Here is a 12,406-nt window from a genome sequence, read left to right on the forward strand (position 1 = left end):
GTCATTTATTTTCAACGAAATATTCATAACACTGCATAATGGAATAACATAGAGTCCAAGATTACAACTTTAATTTGTTACGGAGAAAACTCAAAAAGTAACGGAAAACCTCGATCTATCACAACCAAAGACAAGGGGCAGGGGCGTCAGGTGTCAGCGGCGACGTAGTTACATCAATTATGTGTTAATTAGGAACAATAACAATCGAGTGGTTGTTTCGGAAAATTGGCCGTTTATCACCTACGAACCCTTCTCTAAGAATACTTATCACAGAAATAATTTAAAAGCATTTTATAATAATCCCCAAGTCTATTCTCTGCTTGGTCTCTGGTATTCTACTCGCAAGAATTCCCGTGAGAAAACAGTGGTAACACATGTAGTGATTGGTTTTTGTTTTTGTTTTTGTTTTCGTTTTCTCTCTCTCGTCAATTCATTGAGCAAACTTGACTCCGTATAGTCGTCGATTCTAATACTCTGTAGTCAGTGCATTGACGTAGCATACCCTTCTCCCTCCATAATATGGCTTTACAGAACAGGCGCGAGCGTAAGTGTGTGTATATCTGTGTGGGTGGGTGCGTAGCTAGGTACTGTGTTGAATTATTTGTAAAGAAAGTACATGACGTTGAGTTCAAGTGATGAGCACAGAGGCCGTGGCTCTATTTCCGAAACATTATCGCTAAAACTACGTTGTACTACTGTTACAGTAATATGAGGTTATTACGAAAATACCGCGAAGGATGCACGAGGACATTGGCGCGGAGGGCGATGCGGGGCGCCAATATCCGAATGCATCCTTTGTGGTATTTTCGTTATAACATTTATATTATTCATCTTACATTTGTGACTAGGACATTAAATTGTCAGAGTAATGACCGTTTTCGTGCAATGTCAACAAGTTTTCCTTCCGATTTATAGCGCAATTGTGGAACGCTATCTCGGATGCGCTTCAAGAAGATCTGGATAGTGTGTGTAACAGCACGAAAACAATTTCCCAATTAACGAAAACCACACTTTTTTCAAATATTTCCACTTAAATAACTGGTTATAAAATTCAGTTCTGCTGTACTTGATAATTTCACCATGAATTTCTGATTTGATCAAAAGTGGTTGAACTTTCTTGATAGTTTAAGATATTTTTATGGAAATAACTAAATTAATATATAATATATCCTTTAATATGATTTTCCATGGAAATATGTGCAAATATGCAAGCAAAAGCCATTTCGTTATTTTTCAAGTCAAATTACAGTCATTATTTCATTGCCACAAGTTCATTCTTTGTGAAATATCTATCTGTTGGGTTCTTACCCATGTCAACTTGTCAGTTGCAGGAAATTTCTTGCAAGGATGGGTGTGTCAATTGCAAGAAATTTCTTGCATGGGTGGGTGTGTCCATCGCAAGAAATTTTTTGCATGGATGGGTGTGTCCATCGCAAGAAATTTCTTGCAAAGGACACACCCACCCTTGCAAGAAATTTCCTGCAACTGTGAGCCATGTCCGTTGCAAGAAATTTCTTGCATGGATGGGTGTGTCAATTGCAAGAAATTTCTTGCATGGGTGGGTGTGTCAATCGCAAGAAATTTCTTGCAAAGGACACACCTATCCCATGCAATAAATTTCTTACAAGGGACACACCTATCGATGCAAGAAATTTCCTGCAAGGGACACACCTATCCATGCAAGAAATTTCTAGCAAGGGACACACCCATCCATGCAAGTTTTCTAGCAAGGGACACACCCACCCATGCAAGAAATTTCTAGCAAGGGACACACCCATCTATGCAAGAAATTTCTTGCAGGGACACACCCACCCATGCAAGAAATTTCTTGCAAGGAACACACCCATCTATGCAAGAAATTTCTTGCAGGGACACACCCACCCATGCAAGAAATTTCTAGCAAGGGACACACCCACCCATGCAAGAAATTTCTAGCAAGGGACACACCCACCCATGCAAGAAATTTCTTGCAAGGGACACACCCACCCATGCAAGAAATTTCTTGCAAGGAACACACCCACCCATGCAAGAAATTTCTAGCAAGGGACACACCCACCCATGCAAGAAATTTCTAGCAAGGGACACACCCACCCATGTACGAAATTTCTTACAAGGGACACACCCACCCATGCAAGAAATTTCTTGCAAGGAACACACCAATCTATGCAAGAAATTTCTTGCAGGGAACACACCCACCCATGCAAGAAATTTCTAGCAAGGGACACACCCACCCATGCAAGAAATTTCTAGCAAGGGACACACCCACCCATGCACGAAATTTCTTACAAGGGACACACCCACCCATGCAAGAAATTTCTTGCAAGGACACACCCATCCATGCAAGAAATTTCTTGCAGGGACACACCCACCCATGCAAGAAATTTCTAGCAAGGGACACACCCACCCATGCACGAAATGTCTTACAAGGGGCACACCCACTCATGCAAGACATTTCTTGCAAGGGACACACCCACCTGTGCAAGAAATTGCTAGCAATGGACACACCCATCCATGCAAGAAATTTCTTGCAGGGACACACCCACCCATGCAAGAAATTTCTAGCAAGGGACACACCCACCCATGCACGAAATGTCTTACAAGGGGCACACCCACTCATGCAAGAAATTTCTTGCAAGGGACACACCCACCTGTGCAAGAAATTTCTAGCAAGGGACACATCCATCCATGCAAGAAATTTCTTGCAAAGGACACACCTATCCATGCAAGAAATTTCTTGCAAGGGACACACCCACCCATTCAGGAAGTTTCTTGCATGGATGGGTATGTCCCTTCCATAGCAGGAAATGTTTTGTCCATGTCCCATCCGAAAAAAAGGAACTGAAGGCAAAAGCGGTTTTCCTAATTGTACGTTCACTTCATATTCACGAACTGTGAAGAATGTTAATAAAGTATAAACATCAATCAAATTGTTAGTATACAAAGTAATTAACAGAAGTGACACAAACATGTAATTTGTTAACAGCAATTATTTCAAATGTTTATTCATAAAAATTTACTGAAGTTTAAAAATACCGTCAATATTATTCACAAAAATTACGTGTCTAAAATTTAACAATAACAGTGTGTCACTCTCATTTTAAGATGGGTTGAAATTACTATATCTGTACCTTGAAAGCTTCATATGCACATATTTGATGAGTAAACTAAAAAATACCGCAATTATACGGTGTCGCTCACATTTTATCAGAACTGGTACATACCAAAGATCAACCAGAAAAATAAGAATGACAAAAGCAAGTAAGGACTGCAACTTAGGTACTGGAGGTCATCTTTAGGAACATGCATATCAACTTCTATAGCATTAGGACAAGCAGATCCTACATACATAAGCAAATGTTAAGAAAAAATTAGCCAGAGCAAGCTTGACAAAAGAAAAGGTGGGAGAGGGGGGGAGAAGAGTAGGAAAAATATAAAGGGATCTTTTAAAAAGGAATGCTACCTCATCAATCTTCTATCCCCTACCCCTCCTGTATATCAAATGTTCCAGCCCTTGGTTGACCATGTTTACATAAGACCAGCTGGCAGTATATTTACAACTTTGGGGATGTTTTAATTATGCTATGAGTGCTATTATTCAATGTAAACAGCACTTAAATCAGTTACAGATAGTGAAATTCCTTCCACTGTGGGGGGATTATGACATCTGGAATTATCCTGGATCCAAATTTCTCATCAGTTCTTAGTGTTCTTACATGCAAAAGTTGCAAAAATTGGTTCGCAATGAAAAAATTTACCTCAGCTCTGTTTTCAGGATCAAATTTTACTACAAATTGATATTAAACAAGACAAAATTATGTTCACAGCCTTCGAAACTGTCTCACAACAAATCCTTGGTTGGTGTAGGTCATTTAAGGTCACAAAAGAAAATTACCTAAAATATAACTATTTGGGGGTTTCCCAACACTTTGAGCAGAAAATTTATCTAATAACATCCCTCGGGACTTTTGTACCAAATTACAAAGCTATCAGACAAGTAATTTTGAGAACAAGTTTTCTTTACCAAATATGACAAAATTGTCTTAAAAATACAAATTGGTATATTTCAGGACAATTTCCATATATCTTACTATTGTCATCCCTGGACATCTGTACACCAAATGTAAAAGCCGTCTGTCCAGGGGCTTTAAAATGAAAATATTTTTTTACGATTTTTTGACCAAAAATAACAAAAATTACAAATATAAAAATGTCAATTCAATTTGTATACACTTGACTGATGTCATCCTGAGGAACATGTATACCAACTTTCAGAGCAATCAGATGAGTGGTTTCAGAGTTAAAATTTTTTTGACTAAAAACTGAAAAAATTACCTGAAAAATAGAAACATGCAAATTTCATCCTAAATTTTACACATCTGCTTTAGAATACCTAAAGGAACGTGCACAACAAGTTTCAACCCTATCTGACCAACGGTTTCCAGTTGATTTAGTTTGACTACCACCAAAGTAGAAGTAAATTTTATGTGCAGTCATCAGAGTCTGACCTGTAAAATAAAACACAAACACATTTGTTAAATAATGAGTTACAATATAACAGCACTAGCCAGTAGGTTTGATTTTGGCACTGAGTGGATAATTGAATTTTTTTATGGAAAGGAGTATTGAAGGGGGGAGGTTACCCAGCAATCTTTGGTTCATCAATAACAAATCTTTAAAAAATAGAGACAATTGTCTCTGAAGCTACTATAGACGTGAATGGTCTGGAAGACGTACACAGCACAGTACAAAATAGTACCCACAATTCTCCATGATTTGTACCAATGAAGGTTGCCATTCTAATAACTTTTTCTGTTTTACCTACTAACAATGATACAAAGTGTACATAAAATTATTTAAATTTATCTGAGTAAAGTACGTTGAGGAATAAGAGTGAAAATTGCAAAATCAAAATTTAAATGCCATAGAAATCACAGTCTGTATGTACTGCAAATATCACACTTTGGACGAAAAAGCAAATGACTAACTGAGGTGGCCAGTCTCTGTTGAAAGTTAACATGTAAATTTCCTTTGTCCTATCAATAGAAAAAATCAATATCTTTTAGTTTGACTAAACAGGTGCTTCAAGTACCCCCATTTTACTTCAAACTTTTCTGTATGGGTGGTTATGCAATTGCTTGGAAATCTCCTCTCTCAAACTTGCATGATTTTCAAAAAAATTTCATATGTTAATTGACAATGAGAGTATCCTACAAAGTACGTTTTCAAAATTTACATTAGTAGTCTACAGTTGCCTCTACACATGTGAGCTACGTCTGGCTTGGCTGGGGAATCTCTGATTGTACAAATCAGAATGAATCATGGGATATTTCTAGTACTGTGGACTGCATAACACCAGACACCGAGCACAAAGGTCTTCTTTTCTGACAGCAGTTTCAGTGAAGCTCAAATTAGAAATATTGGCTGCTATGTCAAATAATCCTCAAATACAGCTAATGTATTCCGTTTTACAGAATATCATCCAACTTTTGAAGGCAGTTTTGCATTCATGTCAATAAGTCATATTATATCTAACATTTTACTTTATCATTCCTTTGCAACAGATTTGGTCTATAAAATTCAAGTGCATAATTATGTGTTCTCACTGACGGCAGCCATATTTGGCTTACAAGTCAAAAGTATTTTGTTGTCAAAAACCCTAATTGTGTGTTCTTTACCAACATTTGAAAATTTTCTGTGGCCACACTTTGAGAAGAACTTTGGCTTCAGTTACCTTTGATCTGAAATCATGTTAAAACAACTGTAAAAGGAAAGAGCTAAGGGGTGGAACATTTGACATTCAGGGAGATCTGGACCGGTTGTTGTACAGCACTGTGTCAGTGTTGAATTTACAGGGCCTGATACAGGTCTGAAAATTCGCATGATTTCAGGGTGTTAATTTTTGTAAGATGGGTCAATTTTGATCACAGAAGCGAACAGAAGCATTACTGTGTGAACTTCGAAAAAATTCAGACCCTGCCACAGGCCTGTGTTCACAGCACTGTGTACAGTCCTGAAATACAGGTGCTGTGACAGGCAGAAATTTCAGACCCTGTCACAGGTCTGTGTGTACAGCACTGTGCAAGTCATGTTCTCATAGCACTGGCCACAGACCTGTAATTCAGCCCCTGGCACAGCAATGGGACGTCTTTGCTGACACAGACCTGTGCCACAGGGTTGTGTCAGGAGCTGTGCAGGCCTGTTACAGGTGCGAATTTTTTTTTGCTGTGTACACTGAAAACTTGTTGCCACAATTAACTGAACAGTTTTGTAATGCTTATTATTGCATATGTACTGCCGATTACGTAGCTGTTGCCAGTAAAATAAAACTGGTATTTTCACGGCAAATTATGCAAATGAGATAAAATAGTCCCTGTTGATATTTGACATATCCGAAAAAAAATTATGATATATGAAACTTTTCATTGTGCTGAGGACTCGATTCAGCCAGTTGTACGTTTTTGTGAAACATTTTGCCACCAGCAAACGTTTCATGGCATTTTGGGGACGACAACCCGTTTCTAAACAGGTCACGTGTCCATGCAATAATGTTTACATAGAAAACCATGTTTAAGAAATTATTTCACGGCAAATTATGCAAATGAGCAATACCCGGAACTGCTTTGTTTTTGTAAACATTGCCTACAATGTTACGATCGATGAAACTCGGCGATTATTGAATAATTGGGCACGTAATTCAAATATCCTTCCAATCTGCTCTCTCAAAAACAAAATAGTAATCGCAGATATATATTCAGGAGCCTCCAATTTTACCAAAAATTTACTTGCTTCCATCAAATATTCGTTGTATTTGCCAGCGCGATCTAGCGAAGCTTACCAAAGGACTGACGAACTGACCTAACATGACCTCACTTTGTGCGTGGCTGGGCCAATCAGAGAGCGTCTCACAGTTGCGTCATCAATGCCTCTTCACCGTATCAAATATCCGTACGCCATGGCCGATTATTCCATTTTCGTCAAATTTGAGAGGACATATGCAAAAATAACAGAACTTCATGACCTCTGCTAGCTCTGTTACGTACAGAAGTTATTTTCACTCGTTACGCGGCCTGTTCTGCTGTATTTTCACTCGCTGCGCTCGTGAAAATACCGCCGCAGAACATGGCCGCTTCACTCTTGGAAATAACTTCTGTACGTCACAGAGCGCGCGCAGAGGTCATGAAGTTCTGTCATAGAATGTACAAAGTCACAGTTCTTAGTGAAAATATACACACTAGTGATACTACAGCTGTTGAGTGAAATAATGTTCCAAAATGCCCTTTCATCTATTGTGCTATTCACAAATTTTTGTTGCACTCTTTATTAGCAATTTAAAATCAGGTGTGTTCAAATAATATGCAAAATTAAAACTGTTTAAATTAAAAAAACCCTCATCCGGAAGCATCAAGTTCTGAGTACTTTTTCTTCAGTTCATCAGCTGTTGCTTTTTTCAGACATCCCTTCTTTGTAAGGGTGAAATCCCAAAGTATACACGACTCAACTGGAATAGTGTCCGTCCATGGCGTTCTGTAGGTTGCAATGCCATGATAGGCCTCCTTCCAAGTACCATTGTAACTGCCAACTAACCAGTGGATGTTGAGCTCACTGTTGTTTCTCTCTATAACCTTTGCTATCTGTGGCCTGGCATCATTGTCTGGAGCCCACACTGTGCACTACACACATTACGTACAGAGCGCTCACGAGACATGTTCTGGCACTCGTCCAATGAGTCCAGATACAGCCGCAGGGGATGGGGCGCCTTGAAACCGTACGTGTTACGGAACGGGCGTTCTGTAGGGCTTTTTTAGCGCACGCAAAATTCTATTGTTCTCGATGGTAGATGTATAATAATGTAGTGTATCAGTGGGTTGATAAGTGTCATAGTGAGCGATGCGCTCTAAGGATACGCAGACACCATGAGATATCCGTTCACAGTGTTGTATAGCTGGAAAGAAGAGGCGTTCGTTTGACTTCGATTGGTTAGGGATGAATGATGTCAGATAGAATTATAAACATGTGTAAACACTGCATATTAGGGAAAAACTGAAAAGATGGCAAACTGTCTTCATTGTCAACGAATTAAAAAGTAGCTATGTCACCACAACATTTCTTAACATTCTCCTGTCCGATAGATACGGTATCAAAGTCTAAGATATGGCACATGGAGTTGCAATCTTCTGGTTAGACAGGTCAAGCGGTTGTGGTCCGTTTTTTTAAAGATAAACTGTATTTACATATTTTAGAACCAGTATGATTATGATTCACTTAGAAAAACCATCGCTCCGGGTCGATGCACCAAAAGATGAACACTTGCCTTCAATATTGTGATAGTTCATAAAAGCGTAATTATATGAACTCTTTAATCTGTCCAGGTACGTGATTGATAGTTCATCTCCTACAAGTCTGGTAAACCCTTGCTTTATTCGACTGATTATATCGAGAAGGCATTGTCATGCCATACGTGATTCTCCTGCCTGCCATCTTTGGCTTTGTAATGCATGGCGGATACGTCAACCCAAGCCAGCAGTTTTCCTAGCTGAAAAATACCGCCAAAAAGACTTTGAGACGAAGACATCTTGTAGTTTTTAGTATCTCTTGCCTACTTTTCAGAAACGCTTATAAAAATATTTTTCCTTATACCCGTAGCTTAAACGTTGCATTCTAATGGACCTTTTCCTTCACTTTCTGCGATCTAATATAGCAATGGACGGATCTACGTCACGTGTTTCTGGTTTATTGTATCTTGCATAATGAAGACTTGTTTACATTTTTTTTGGCTCACATGCAAAATCGCAATAAGTAAGGGATAATGTATGAGCTGTGGGTTTGATGGCGTTGGACAATTATTGGTATCTCATTTGCATTACCAGTGTTTGTATTACTAATCAGTGTATATAATAAATGAGCGCACTGAAGATGATCAGATATTAGAGAGATCTGCGTATGTGTTTATGTATCTGTTGTCCAGGGTTGTATATGGTAAAGTTCAACTGAGGCCTGTTGCTTTGGTGACAATGTCCCACAGGAAAAATATAAACCTTTTTTTCAGACAGCCCTTCTTTTGGATTACGAATTTTGACAACTGGCCACTGTAACCGATCTTATGGAAATTGATCAAAAGCAAAACGTTCCCTTGAAAGCCCACCATAAAACCAGTCAGTCAACCATCAATAGCTGAGACAGTTGCAGATTTTTAGTAGGCTTATACTTTAAATTTTAAACAGAGCTTATGATCGATGAAGTCGGGTAACCGGAATAATGGTGACCATGCCAATGGCAACTTTTATGTGGTTCATTTTGGCTCAGTTCTAATAAAGAGAATGTTTTTCTGACCTTTTTTAGTCGAGGGAATTATAATAATAATAATTTATTTAATCACAATGTACTTTGGCCACCGGCCTATAGAACAACAATACATCAAGCCATATACATTTGCGTCAGAACACAGAGGGTATCCTAATCTACTTTACGAATCCCCACTACATCACTACAATCTGGACTTAAAATTTTCAGTCAACCAAAATACATCGGTCTCTACGTTTGAACGCATAATAAAGAAATCCTGCAAACTGCACTGTGTTGCGATTTTCTTCTTGCATCAGTTGAACAAATTTCTGATATGTATGATTTCTATAAAAATAGAGAGGTAAGTATTTTTTTTTGCTTAAATCATCATAATATGGACAAACTAAAGAAAAATGAAACTCATCTTCTACTGAGCAAAGATTACAATACACACATAGCCTCTCGTGTATCGGCACTCGATGTTTGAGATCACATTCAACTCTTAACTGATGTGAAGATGTTCTCAATCTACAAAGAGAAATTCTTAAGTTTCTATCCTCAATAATTGAGAGATATGATTCACACTTGAAATTTATCTTAAAATCAGTATACTTATCCAACTTAGAATATTTCATAATATCAGCCTTCCATGACTGAAAATAAACATCATATATTCTCTTATTTAGAATGTTAATAAATGCATACTCATCTTCAACACCTTGGTTTAACCAAACAAAACCAAAACCATATGAAAATAATAATTGCTTTACCTGTAATGCCCAACATTTACGACCGTTTTCAGCTTCTCTAAACTGGCAAAGATAACATTGATAAACTAAACGCATATCTGCAAAATTTACGATGGACTTTTTCCACACAATCTGCAATGTGAAAACCCCAAATTTCACTCCCGTACATAAGTATAGGCAAAATTTTACAATCGAATACTTTCATCATAATGATCGGATTTACGGACGTAAACTTTGCTAACGCTCTTTTTAAGGCAAACGTTGCTTTAAAGGCACGTTCTGATATTGTTTTTTGGGCAACACCCCAAAGACCACTACTAGAATACATGACACCAAGGTAACTAAACTTTGAGACAACGTCAAGCTTAACCTCGATATAAAACCAATTTTCATATTTTCTTAAATGACCTGCTTTTCTAAATACCATGACTTTAGTTTTGTCGATGCTAACTTTAAGCTTCCATTTAGATGCATAGCTCGCATGCATGTTGTATCCTGAAGTGAGTTCAATCTGTTCCCCCGTCGTTTACACCCCCCACTCCCCCCCCACACACACACAAAGAACACGAGAAAGGACAGATGATTTCTGTGCAGTATCAGATTTTTATTCCGAGTAAGATATGGGTAATAATTTATCAGTCACAAAATTACATCAAGTCTTTTTTATATTGACGTTGCATACCGTTCCTTCATATTTCAAGGTTGTCCGTAAGAGTGATTCATATATGCCCAAGAGAACAGCAAATGGAAATACTTCATTACATTTTGCGCTCTCATTACGTTTTGATACCAAGCTTTCTCTTGTTGTTCCGCATTCTTTTAAACATGATGAAATTGTTATCTTTCTCGTATACCGTTTCCGAGAACTATTTATCTTTCTCGAATATCGTTTCCGAGAACTATTTCTGCTGCCGCTTGTTGCTTGTTTTATTTTTAGAGCTCTCATTCCATATAGTTTTGAAAATTTCAAATATTTATCTTTTCTTTCTGTCAGATGTTGATATACTTTAGGTGATAAAAGGACGTCATACACTGAACAAAACCAATTATGCCTCCCGCAGTGGAAGGGCCACACGATGGTAAACGTCGCATATATGCTATAGATTGAATTCAGACTCGAGAAATCATCATTGAAGTTTGACAGCGACCAACGACATTGTACGACTAGTCTTAATCAAAATTGAAGTTCCAGAATTTGGCATTTACATAATATTGTCCCAAACGATCTAAATTCGATACTTTTCAGTCAATTTAATGGTGTGACGGCCATGTTAAATCAATACGTCTTTCACGTAATCTTTGCCAAGCATTACGTAATTTATGTAAGCAATAAAGCACACCCGGCGATGGTATACCATAAGATTTTGACCAGTGCAGGACATATATGCACGAGCGATAGCGAGTGCATATATGAAGTGAACTGGTCAAAATCGAGTGGTATACCGTCGCTTGATGTTATTTACTGCTATTATATCATAACAGTATATTGAAATTCTGGCTTGGAATGTCATAAACGGATTTTTGCTCAAGCTGAGAGCTGGCGCGTATGCCAGCCGCGGTATATCGCCAATATACAACGGTTATTTTCGCATCTCGACCAATCAGATCGCTGTATTTGCGCCATCAATATACTGGTATGATATAATAAGGCATAAATCACTCTGCGGTGCGTTCCCACGACGAAAGCAATGTTAATCTCTCTTATTTCAAAACGCGTTTATAGATTCATTTTCTTCGTATTTCAGGAGTTTTTGGCGCCATGATAATTGATTTTGTTACACAAATAACATACTAATCATAGGGCAACCATAATAATGCAAAAGCTCATTAATGAAAGAAGAGTGGACATTTTTATCCAATTCAAATAAGGAAATTTTAAGTATGGGAATATACATCAAATCAGGTCCAATAATCGTTATCATTCAAGGTAACTAAGAAAGTTACCAGGTCCAAGGAACACATTAAGAATGACAAAGGCAGTGGGGTCATCTTGAACCACAAAATAGTGATGGTACCAGGTAATAAGCAATTGATAACATAATTAATTTCTCGAGTCATTTTGAAAACAAAATTAACAGCAAAAGCCAGCCTACGACTTTTCACTCAACCTCATTTTTAGTTCTACTGTTGCTGTAAAATATCCTGTTAATAAATGTATACAGTTACATAATACATACAAAATACGTAAAAATAACCCATTTTAGTTATAGGATGATCGATCCACTTAATACAGTATCAGAAGAACACAATTTTGCGGAGATCACTGAAGATATGTGCTTTTTAAATTGTTATCCATGTGCCCTAAAATTTAAGGTAAACTTAATTTATTAACATTGTATTTCACCTGAATTTTGTATATACTTGGTTATTCTTTC

This window comes from Ptychodera flava, unplaced genomic scaffold, assembly GCF_041260155.1.
Source record: "Ptychodera flava strain L36383 unplaced genomic scaffold, AS_Pfla_20210202 Scaffold_28__1_contigs__length_4768798_pilon, whole genome shotgun sequence".
Classification (NCBI taxonomy): domain Eukaryota; kingdom Metazoa; phylum Hemichordata; class Enteropneusta; family Ptychoderidae; genus Ptychodera; species Ptychodera flava.